The sequence below is a fragment of the Buteo buteo genome, chromosome 1 (genome assembly GCF_964188355.1).
Source record: "Buteo buteo chromosome 1, bButBut1.hap1.1, whole genome shotgun sequence".
NCBI lineage: Eukaryota > Metazoa > Chordata > Aves > Accipitriformes > Accipitridae > Buteo > Buteo buteo.
The window spans coordinates 49,045,932-49,056,609 of NC_134171.1; the positions used below are offsets into that span (position 1 = coordinate 49,045,932).

Here is a 10,678-nt window from a genome sequence, read left to right on the forward strand (position 1 = left end):
TAAGTCTCAATTTGGGATACCCAGACTTATACCTTCAGCAGCAGTGCTTGATTTATGGATGCTCGGCTTGAAGATGTTTTGCTCCTAAGCTCCCAGCCACCACATGAGGACTGCAGTGCATAAAGTCCCCTCCTCCAAAGGAATATGTTTGTAAATACTGAATGGCATCACCCACGATGAACTGCCAATTTAGGGAAGGGAATAAGTTTTACAAAACAGTCCTGATTTGGTACCTACAGATGGGAAGAAGCTGTACCTTGTTAATGCCATCACAAGAAGTCAGGTCCTTTTTCAATTTATGCAAATCTAACGCCAAAAGTAACACATAGCTACGCATTTCTATCACCTCCAATTTAAGCACATAAGAGTAAAGTAACTGATGAGTGTCAACGAAGTAACCGATACACTGCCTCTTCTCACCATGTGCAATACCAACAGCATGATGCTACCAGTGAGTGACCCAGGTTCAAACACACATTATGGTGCAAATGCTCCTAAAATAGTTCCTAAAAACAGAGCCATGATAAAGTAGTCAGAATTTGTCCCCTCCTTATGAAATACGTTCTTCCTATGCAAAAATCTGACTATGTTTAAAAATAATAAACTGCAAGCAGCAAGGTAACAACTTCCCTCATAGGCAGAAGACATACTGTCCTAAAAGGGCAGAACTGAGGGGGTTTTGCTTTATCTGTGAATGTTTGTGCAGCCAAACCTGAGCCTTGCTTAGACTGGTAACAGGGCTGAGCATCCCTGTGTGCTGGGCTAAATAATAAGGTAAATTCCAGAGCTCAGTGCTGGGACCTTGGGGTGCCATAGGGGGTATTAGTGAATTAACTCTAACAATGTCATAACACCCTTTACTAGAAAACAAAACATATACAGAGAGATGTGACAATTTGTTCAAAATCACACTGAATTAAGCAAAGTTGAAAATAGAAGACAGGTTTTTCCCAGCCCTGTGCGTCTTTCATAGAGCCACTCCTCTGCTTTCCCAGAACAAGGCAAGTTAAAGAAGGAGCATATGCACACATTGCTGTAAAGCAGAGAAAAGTAGCCGGGAACTGACACCATTAAATCAGTGTGATCTCATCTGCTTAATGTATGAGGCAACATACGAAGGGAAACCTCAAGAAACTGCTCAATAGTCATCATTCTCCACAATAAATAGCCAAAGGAAAATCTTCTGCTCAAGTACAAGGTGAGTATACACAGACATATTGCACATACAGTTAATAATGCTAATAGGTCTTCTGCAACGACAAATAGGTCAGAGATGCAAGATGCTTTTCTCTCTTCTTCACAAAATCAAGACGTCTAGAAAAAAAAACCCAAATTCAGAGACATATCCCCAAAATAACGGCAGGCGTTTCAAATATGCGGCTAGCTCTTATGACTATAGGCACAGCTGCGCATTGCATAGCATTACAGAATTAAAGCTGTTACCTGCACACATTCTAAATGCATAGCCAGCATTAATGACACAGGCCATCTAGGAAGGATTAAGGATTAGTTATCATTTCAACCCAATGAAAGAAGATCTATATTTCTCTTTTAGACACGTAATTCACAGGAGAATTGTGCTTGCCAACACTCTGAAAAAATCTTTCAGAATTCTTGCAAACCCACTGTGTTATGATTTCATCTCATGAAATACAACACCTTTACATTAAACCTCATAAAACTAAATCCTGCTGGATCTCTTCCAGGCGTGGAGAATAAACAGCTATATCAGTGATGCCTAGAACAGTAAAATCTGGCCCACTGTCATATGGCATGTTCCCATTTACAGAGGGGAGCAGGTCTGCAAACAGCTAATTCACTTTGCTATTATAAAATCCTCACATATAATGAATTTCTCACATAATTGGTCTAAGAAATACTTCAAGGGAAAAAAAAGAATGCTTTGAACACCATAATACATATTTATTTCTACTAGTTGGGGGGGGGGGTTTAACCTATTCTCTGCATTCCCCTCAATGAAGTATGTGCTGCGGAGCTGCTCTGGTTTTTAGCGAGCAAGAGCGAGTTTAGTTGCATCTGGAATTCTGGTAGATAGCAAAGGGGGGAAATTTGTTGTCAAAACAGTTCAAAAGCACAGATGAATATATCCAATGAGATTACTTTGTAAAGCCCCATTATTTTCCCTTTGCGGTCAGAAGTTACACAGATTCCTTTCAGTCTTGCCGGTCCCACCCAGAGCATGAGTAAGAAGGATATTAAAATAACCAGTACAAGTACGATTATACCAGGCAAAACAGACCTAATGCAAAAGCCCTCCTCAGGAAATCTGGGCAAACATCCTCCATAGATACAGAGACCAGTGTATGGCCAAAGAACAAAAGCCATTTTCTATGTGAATTAGGCTCTTCCCTGTCCTCCACGTAGAGCTACACTTTAATCCCCAAATCTGGGCAGAGGCTGGCACGCCTTCATGCGGGAACTGCAGTCACAGACCCAGATACACAGATGTCACACATTCCTGCCGTCTTTCCAATCACTTAGCCGGCTAATTACGTCTCAAGCAAACTGCAGCCGGATCATCTTCAGTGCCAAAGCACACTCTGTGCAAGCACAGGAGCCAAGGCTGATACCACCCCTCACCAGGGCCTGAATTAATTTTTCTCCATTTTGACCACAGCAGTCTGGATTTTAGTAGCCATGGCTGGAAGACGGTATTTCTATAGTAAAAGGGGGAGGTTAACAGCGCCGTAAACCACCCGTGGCCAGTGACACAAAGCAGAGGAGGGATCCCAAGGTGTGCGGGGAGGCAGGCCGCTGAGCCCTCGGTGGGCAGGAGCCTCAAGGGAAAGGACAAGGTTCCCTGGGAACTGTCAGGGCATCCTTTTTGAACTAGAGAAACGTCCCTGTTAAGATGGTCGCTTAGATGATGTAACGGCAGGGCAAGGTCGCTGAGCCCATCACTGGAATTAATTAGGAGGGGACGTGCACTTGGAGGGCGGTAGTTTGCGCCTGCAAGCTCCCCGTCAAGCAGAGGAGTGTGCAGGACATCTTCACCACCCGGGGGACATCACGTGCCCACTTTTCCCCCGGGGTAGTGAAGGCTGATGCCCTAGGAAGGCTCTCCATGGATTTGGGGATATCCCAACCAGCAAGTGACTTCTGTCAGAAAACTGCCGTATACATAAGGTCTCAGCGTGCACCAAGGCTCAAGGCTGGGAGGACGGAACAGCGGCTGTTTGCACGCTTGACCACGCAAGATGCTCTAACTCTCGAGCTGGCTAATGCCCCCAGCCCGAATTAGCCGCTCTTATTAAGGGCGCATGCAGGCTGACTGTGAAACAAAGCGACAGGTGAAATCCAAGTGTCCACAGGGGCCTATCATCCTTAGGGGAAGAAAGGAAAAAAGGAACAAAACACAGGTGACAGAATACCGGGCTCAAGTGAAACTCTGATCTGATCTAGTACTACCTTTCTTAAAGGTTTATTCTGACGCTTCAAGCAGCATTTTCAATGCAACTTGTGCCGAACCAGATTAACGTAACACAACTTGGTTTCAGCTTTGTTCATCTTTTCCAGTGTGAACACTTCCAAGCTCCAAATGTGTAACTCTATACATCATTAAGCAGCAATGGACACATGTCTGTAAATCATGGTACCTTCATTTTCAATGTTTATAGAACTACTCAAACCAACATAACTTCACCATTTACTCACAGATGTAAATACTAGTTCTAAGATGACCCTAACACACTTTCTGCTACAACTTGCAGGGACTAAACAAACCTTGTTTGCCCTGAAACCTTATGGGAAAAAAAAAATTACACAAGTAAACCAGAGAATTACATTCTCGCCTTTTTTTCCAAACATGAATCTAAGTTTTCCCTGCAGGGGGTCAGTCAAGCCAGCTACATATTGGTTGGGAACATGGGTTGCAAGACACTCACTTCCCTCAAAACTAGCACAGTTTCAACCAGACCAGAAGACCAAGCATCGACTTGGATGCCAAGGTCAGATCCATAGCTAGGTTTAATTCACTGTCAAGTTTCAGCTTGCAGCACTTTTGTACTCAGTACAGGAGCATCTGAATAAAGCTGCACAATAAAACTGGCAAGCAAGCTTTCTGTCTCGCAAAGCTGCTGCTCTAACACATCGCAATCTCTTGAGAAGGAAATTAAGACAATAAGGTAGGAGAAAAGCACAATTCTTTTTCCTGATACTTACATCGTGCCTCCCTTGCTGCAGTGTAAGTGCCAAGTGTGAACAGCCCCACTAACTCACGCAGAAGTGCCCCTTTGGTCAGGAGCAGGATTTCTGCCTCCGCAAAGCCACAATGAGCTTTGGGTTAGGACAGCAGTCTTCTTTTTTGCAGACGAAGAAGTCAAGCTGGTGCACGGCAAGGAATCGCACCCCTCCTCAGCATGCTGCTAGCCTGCCTTACCCACACCCCTTCCCAGCTACCGCCTCAGCCACGATGGTTCATGGTTCAGCTCACAAACTATTTGGGCAGAGTCATCACGTCTAGTAAAGTGCTGAGCCCTATGGCTCTGACCCAACAGGCTTGCAGAATATAAATGTTAACTACTAGACTGAGCACTACTAGGTAGGGTTGAAACTTGAGTGAACCAAGCCTCGAGTTGAAAAAATGTTGTGAGGAAATCTGCATTTGAGCAGAGGGAGGCTGAGATGGATTAGTCACATAGACAACGGAGAGCTGAGAATATTGAAACTGAGAGAAAAAAATTAATAATTAAAGGTACATAAAAAACCCAAAGTAATAAATAAATGTACTGGGTAGTTCTAAAACTTACCTCAGCCTACATTACATGTAGGCATTTCAATGTACTGAGAAATTAAAATTACATGTGGAGAAGAACACTGTTTAAAATGTATTACAAACAAGGGTTTCCTTACAAGCCTCTTCAGGTTTACTTTTCTGTGACAAGTCCAGAAAGGCAAAACTGTAATTTTCTAGTTTGAAAGCAGAACAGTAGAGGAAAGAAGAAACTGAAGATGATGAACAAAAGTTTGAACATATTCCTTGTCGAATACATGTTAAGTGCTGGTTGTTGCTGCTTTTTTGAATCATTTCTGAACTTAGTGAAAACTGCAGATGTAATACCATCATAAGCCATGTCATTCAAACTGCTTCTGGGTCAGGTTCTTCAAGCATCTGGATTTTTTTAATATTTGGAAGTACCAACTTTAGAGTCTGCAAATATATTTTAATTACTGATTACTTGCCTAGTAGTTAGATTATTTAAACAACTTTGTAATTTAACTCCAATCTAATACAGAGACTAATTTGTTGATTAGGTCAATCTGACATCATTATCAGATTGCTTTATTGCTTTATTTTAAATCATGCTTAATAATATTTTAAATAGTATATCTTTATGCAACAGGTTCTCTTGATTTTCTTTTTAAAAATGTTTTACTACAAATTATTATTTAAAAATATTTTTTCTTTACAAGTAACAGGTATCCAAACCTTGAGGCCATTAGACTAGCTATCTACCTGCAAACCTGACCACTTCTCTAAAAGTAGCAATTAGTTCTGAAGATGAGTTTCAATACCTGCCTCTCACATACACTCATTTATAGTCATTTTCTCTGTTAAGCACTGCAGAAGCAGAGAGGTGGCTAATTTTTGCCCATGTACCTGGAGAACTATGTGGTCCCACAGCACGTAGACCCACGCCAAAGCTCACCAATGTCCACAGTTTTGGTCACTCATCAGGGGAAGTACTGCGGCAACCTTGGACACAAATGGCCGAAACCTGCCTAAGTCCTGATTTGGGGAGTAAAATTTGGCGCTAGACCCCTCATGACCAGCCACAACAACAAAACTCTTGCTGTGGCCAATGATGGCAGAATTTCTGCCCTGTGCCACCCTGCCCGGGCGGAGGCAGAGATTCTCCTTTCTTCCCTTCCGCGTGCCCTACCCAGAGCCCAAACACTTTCGTATAATCACCCTGTTGTTCTGTACGGCTCACAGAGTGGGGCCCCGCTCTCTGCTCAAGGTGCTAGCTACTACCAGGCTGCATATAACAGCTGGAGGGGGAAGAAAGAAAAGATACATTACATTATAGCTTTTTAAATAACATACACTAGGAACACCAGGTACCACGCAATTGTAGTCCTCTAGGGCATGGTCCCTGCTATCTTTGTCATCCAGCACTTAGATTAGATAGACAATAAAGGGAGCGGTAATCACAAACAGACATTCTACATGAGCAAAAATGCTCACCATGACAAAAACTGTAGCCAGATATAGATGTATGTCAGATAAATTTGAAGGATCATAACTTGCTAAAGCACTAGCATGCAAATAAACCTAGATTTATATACATATATATATATATACGTGTGTGTGTATAATATACAGCATCCAAGCACCTATATTTACCATTTAATATAAACCGAGGAAAGTACTATGCAACATTAAAAAATGGAGGCTTGGAATAATATTTAACAATGTTCCTACGGAAAACATTGCAAATTGGAAAAACTTGCCTGCAAATTTTAAGATACTAAACACAGGGAAACTATTGAGGGAATGGCCACTAAAATAAAAATTAAAAACCCTAGAAAATTCCTTGTGACTTGGATTTGTTTCCATTTGAAAGTAATCAGCCCCAGTTTGATCTTTCCCCTTCATGACATCAAACCCTGATTAAAGATGGTCTAGAGTTTCAGTCCCTGAACACAGCATTTCTGGAGAAAAGAACGGCAGCAAGCAGAAATACAGCGTGTTGGAAGATCAATACTCAGTGTCACTGTGGAAAGAAAAAAACCCGACATGATGTGCACAAGCGCCACCAAGAGGTGGTTCTTCCATAGCCCAAAAATGATTTTTAATGATTTTTCCTCCTGAGCAGCACCCTGTGCCACTCGGGTACACGCTCAGCGCCCTTCGAGCGTGAGCCACTCACTTGCACCAGGCATTTACTGTTGCATTTTCAGTCAGCACTGCAAACAGAAGGGGGAAAAAAAAAAAAAAAAAAGGATAAATGATTTTTTTTAGGGTTCCTTTCAGAACGGGGCAGGGGGGGAATGATATATCTGCAGCACATGCTGTTTTTGACAACGGAGCTTTTAAATGTTGTGGTAACAGAAAACAAGACCGCTGCCCAGTCCTGGATCTGGAAAATGTTAAAATCCACCTTATCAGCCACCAAAACAGAGTCAGGAGGGATCTGTTGCTGAGCTGCCTCCCGTCAAAACCTGTGCAATCCTATTTTTTTCCTACCAAATGCAATTGCAAGATTCAAATAGTAACAATGTTTTGGTAGTGTGATGCTGGAGCCTATTTTTAAAGGTAAGCAGACACTTTAATCAGATTTTTTCACCATGGGGAGAAAGCCAGTTTTGTCCTCACCACTGCCATTTTATGGGCTGAAGAGAATGAGCTAACAAGCCCCAGCTTTTTCACTCCTCTACCATGTTACTAACCAAAGGGTAAATCCTCAGGCCCCAAGTTTATGCTTAGAGCCCCTGAGGTCAGTATCTCCCTAACCTGCTCAGCCTGGCTACTCCCACCAGTGAGTGACCAGTGGGGCTGGACCCTCTTCAGGGGTGCAAGCAGCACCTAGCTGCTTGGGAAAGGTGGGTGCTTCGTGCTGGGTAAGGCTTGGCTGCCCTGCACGGGTGCGTGCCTCCCTCTGCAAATCGCTGCTCTCAGTGTGGCCGATAACCCATCCTGTTCTTCCCATCTTCCACAGTGGGAAACCAACCTGCAGGCTGCCCAGGATCTGAAAGCTCGGAGTTTTCTCCAAGCAGGGGAGGGAGGTTGCAACACAGCCTTGAATTGAGCCTCTCAGGTCCCAGGTAAGCATGCAGGCACCCCAGTGAGGGCTCAGCTGGGTAAGGCTGCAAGCCACCTAGCTAAATGCTGAACTTGGAGCATGGGTTGGACTCGATGGTCTTCTGAGGTCCCCTCCAGCCACAGTTATCCCATGATTCTGCAACAAAAAGGGGCGATGCCGCCTGCAGGTCAGTGACAAAGGAATATGGGGCTCAGGCTGGGGAAGCCATCAGTGATGGCAGCTTTCACCTCAAGCTCATCACATCAGCAAAGCACCTCAATGGGTCAGAGGTTCTTGGGGGACTGGGAGTGGGTGGGTGCAAAGAGTCCCCCACATACAGTACATAGCCAGGTAAGGGACTAAGGGATCTCAAGGCAGCGGGTTTGGAAAAACATGCAACAGACAGATTAACAAATTGATAGTATTTTTCACTGCCTATGTTGAAGCAAGTCTTTCCCACTCTTTAGCAGACAGGCAAGTGTCAATATATTTTCCCTTTTCCACTTCTCAGCTACGAGGACTGGCCAGGAAAAGGCACAGAAGATCCAAGTTCACACCAAGGCTTGAGAGCAAGAGGAAGCAGCACCATGGTTTTAAACGTAGATAGCACAGACTAGGCACGCTCTTTGGAACACAATGGTGCACTTAACTCCCTGCAAGCACCAAGGACTCGAGTCATTTTCCCCACGGTTCATTTATTTTCACCACCATCCATCAGGTAACTTTTACTGAGGGATGGGGGGAGTACTGGAGGACTGGAGTTGGGGTCTTTTTTTCCAGGCAGCTCATTCTCTCACCTAACTCCCAAGATCGAAGGTGATTTAAGCACTTAAGGATTAAAGGCATTTTAAGAGCTTATATTGCTTTAAGCATCTAAGGTGGCTTAAACGCTTATGCTACTTTCAGGGGTTTAAAGCGGCTTAACTGTCCACGCCACTTGATGAATTTACGGGAGCTCAAAAGCCTACGCTCCCTTTAAAACAATAAAAACGTACCATTGTATTCTAAGAGTGCCGTCCTGCTTGGCTCCCCCCAGGTCAGACCAGGTCGCCCAGGGCTTTCTCCGGGAGGGTGCCCGAGCGCTCCAGCCCCCGCCTATTACTATGCGGGGAAGGGGGGGAGTGTTAGCGCCCTTACCTGGCGGCAGAAAGCTCCGGGGAGAGCGGGCCCTCCCCCGCAGGCGCCGTCCCGGGCCCCGGCCCTGCCTGCCCGGGCGGCTTTAGGCCGGAGCGCCGGCCCGGCCCGGGCAGCCCCGCCTACGCTTAAAGGGCCGGGCCGGGCTGGGCCGGGCCGGGCCGGGGGCTGCCCGCCGGGGCGGGGGTCCGGGGGAGGGTTAAACCTCTCCGGGGTGCGGAGGGACGGCACCAGCCAAGGGCCGTTCGGAGCTCATTAGTTTCATTCCCAATTAAGCGTGAAACAGTGGCTGTTTATTGGCCTGAGCGCGTGCAGCGGGACCCCCACCCCCGGGGATGCTCCCCCGGCCCCGACGTGTGCCCCGACAGCCGGGGAGGGCAACGGCACCCGGGGCGGCCCGAAACACAGCCCGGCTCCCCAAGGGCTGCCCAGACCCGCCGTTCAGAGCCAGCCCCATCCCTCCCAAAAGGGAAGGCGAGCGAAGTGGGGGCCGGCCCCGGAAGGCAAGGCTGCGAGGTCTCCCTGCCCTCAGCAGCCACCCCATAGCCCAGGGACCCCCGACACCCCCCGTGGAGACAGCCCCACAGGTGCCTCCTCCCACGCCCCCACCACCCTTTGAGCACACTTGCACGGACGCCCAAAGCTGCTCTTCCTGCTTAGGCTTTGCTTGACTTCAAGCATTTAGCACAAAAATCACCCGGGCCCTGGGAATGCTGCAGGTTTTCTGGCCACAGCACCCAGTCCCCACAGCTCGCACCCGGCCTGCGATGGCGTGCGGGCCCTGCTAAACCACAGCGACTGCAAACAACATTGGGTTCCGCAGGCTGGGAATGCCGTACCCGTTTGCAACGAGGAGCACCAATGGCAGTCCGGTGCTTTCCCTTGCAAGGGATCAGAGCGAGGGCAGTACTGATTGCTCGGGTCTGCAAGCTTGGGCTGGTTTTGTTTACGCGATCTCAGATCGTTTCAAATTTATAGTAAGTGAGTTCGCCAAGGGTGATTAAAAATGGAAATAATAAGGTCTCATAAAGCCTCGTTTCAAATCAAAGCTTAATTCAGGAAAAAAGTATGGTTTTCCTCCTGATTTCCTGTGGGCTGGAAACAAACAAGCAAACAGTTCTGGTGAAAAAAAAGAGCAAACTTCTGTCGGAAATGTCTCATCCTCCGCCACAGAAAATGGTTATTATCTTTAGTCTAAACAGAGTCTGTTCAGATTTGGGTCCTTGCTTCCACGCAGCCCAGCTGGCTGGATCTGCGGAAAGAGGTGTACGTGGCTACCAGGAATTTACAGAGCAGGCAAATTGTCTTCTGATCTTGCTGAGATCAACCTGAAGGGATGTCAATGACTCCAAAATAATGAGAAGCAGTGAAAAAAGGAGAGAGAAAAATACAAACCACAAACTTGTCCATTTTACAAAGACCTGGTGAATAGCCTGGCCATTCAGGGTAAGAGCAAACGTGCTGGTAGGTCCCCTTCCACTGAAGAAGAGGCTGGGGACAGAGGCCAGTGGGACCAGCATTGGCAGCTGGAAAGGACATCTCCTGCAAGTGGCAACAGCTACAGCCTCTGGCAATCCTCAGGACTTGGCAAAACGGGCTTGAAATGGGGACCATAAGTCATCAGTGGGGCTCAGTGCCATGGAAGGCGACTGAGGCCAAGAGCTTACAGATTTATTGTTTAAAGGAATGAGATGAACACAGATAATAAATGGCAAGAATATGTGAAGCTGTAAGAAATAGACTACTTTTAAGCCCTTCCACAAGTGGTATTAGACATT

At 46.1% G+C, this 10,678-nt stretch overlaps 1 long non-coding RNA gene across 1 annotated transcript in view; it reads right to left on the minus strand.

Moving 5' to 3' along the window:
• The window catches only part of LOC142031814 (uncharacterized), a 68,808-nt gene extending 59,802 nt beyond the window's left edge, over positions 1-9,006 (minus strand). Inside the window, exon 1 of the long non-coding RNA XR_012650612.1 lies at positions 8,904-9,006. This is a non-coding gene — a long non-coding RNA (uncharacterized LOC142031814). The remainder of the gene's footprint in view (positions 1-8,903) is intronic.
• Between the last annotated feature and the right edge of the window lie 1,672 nt (positions 9,007-10,678).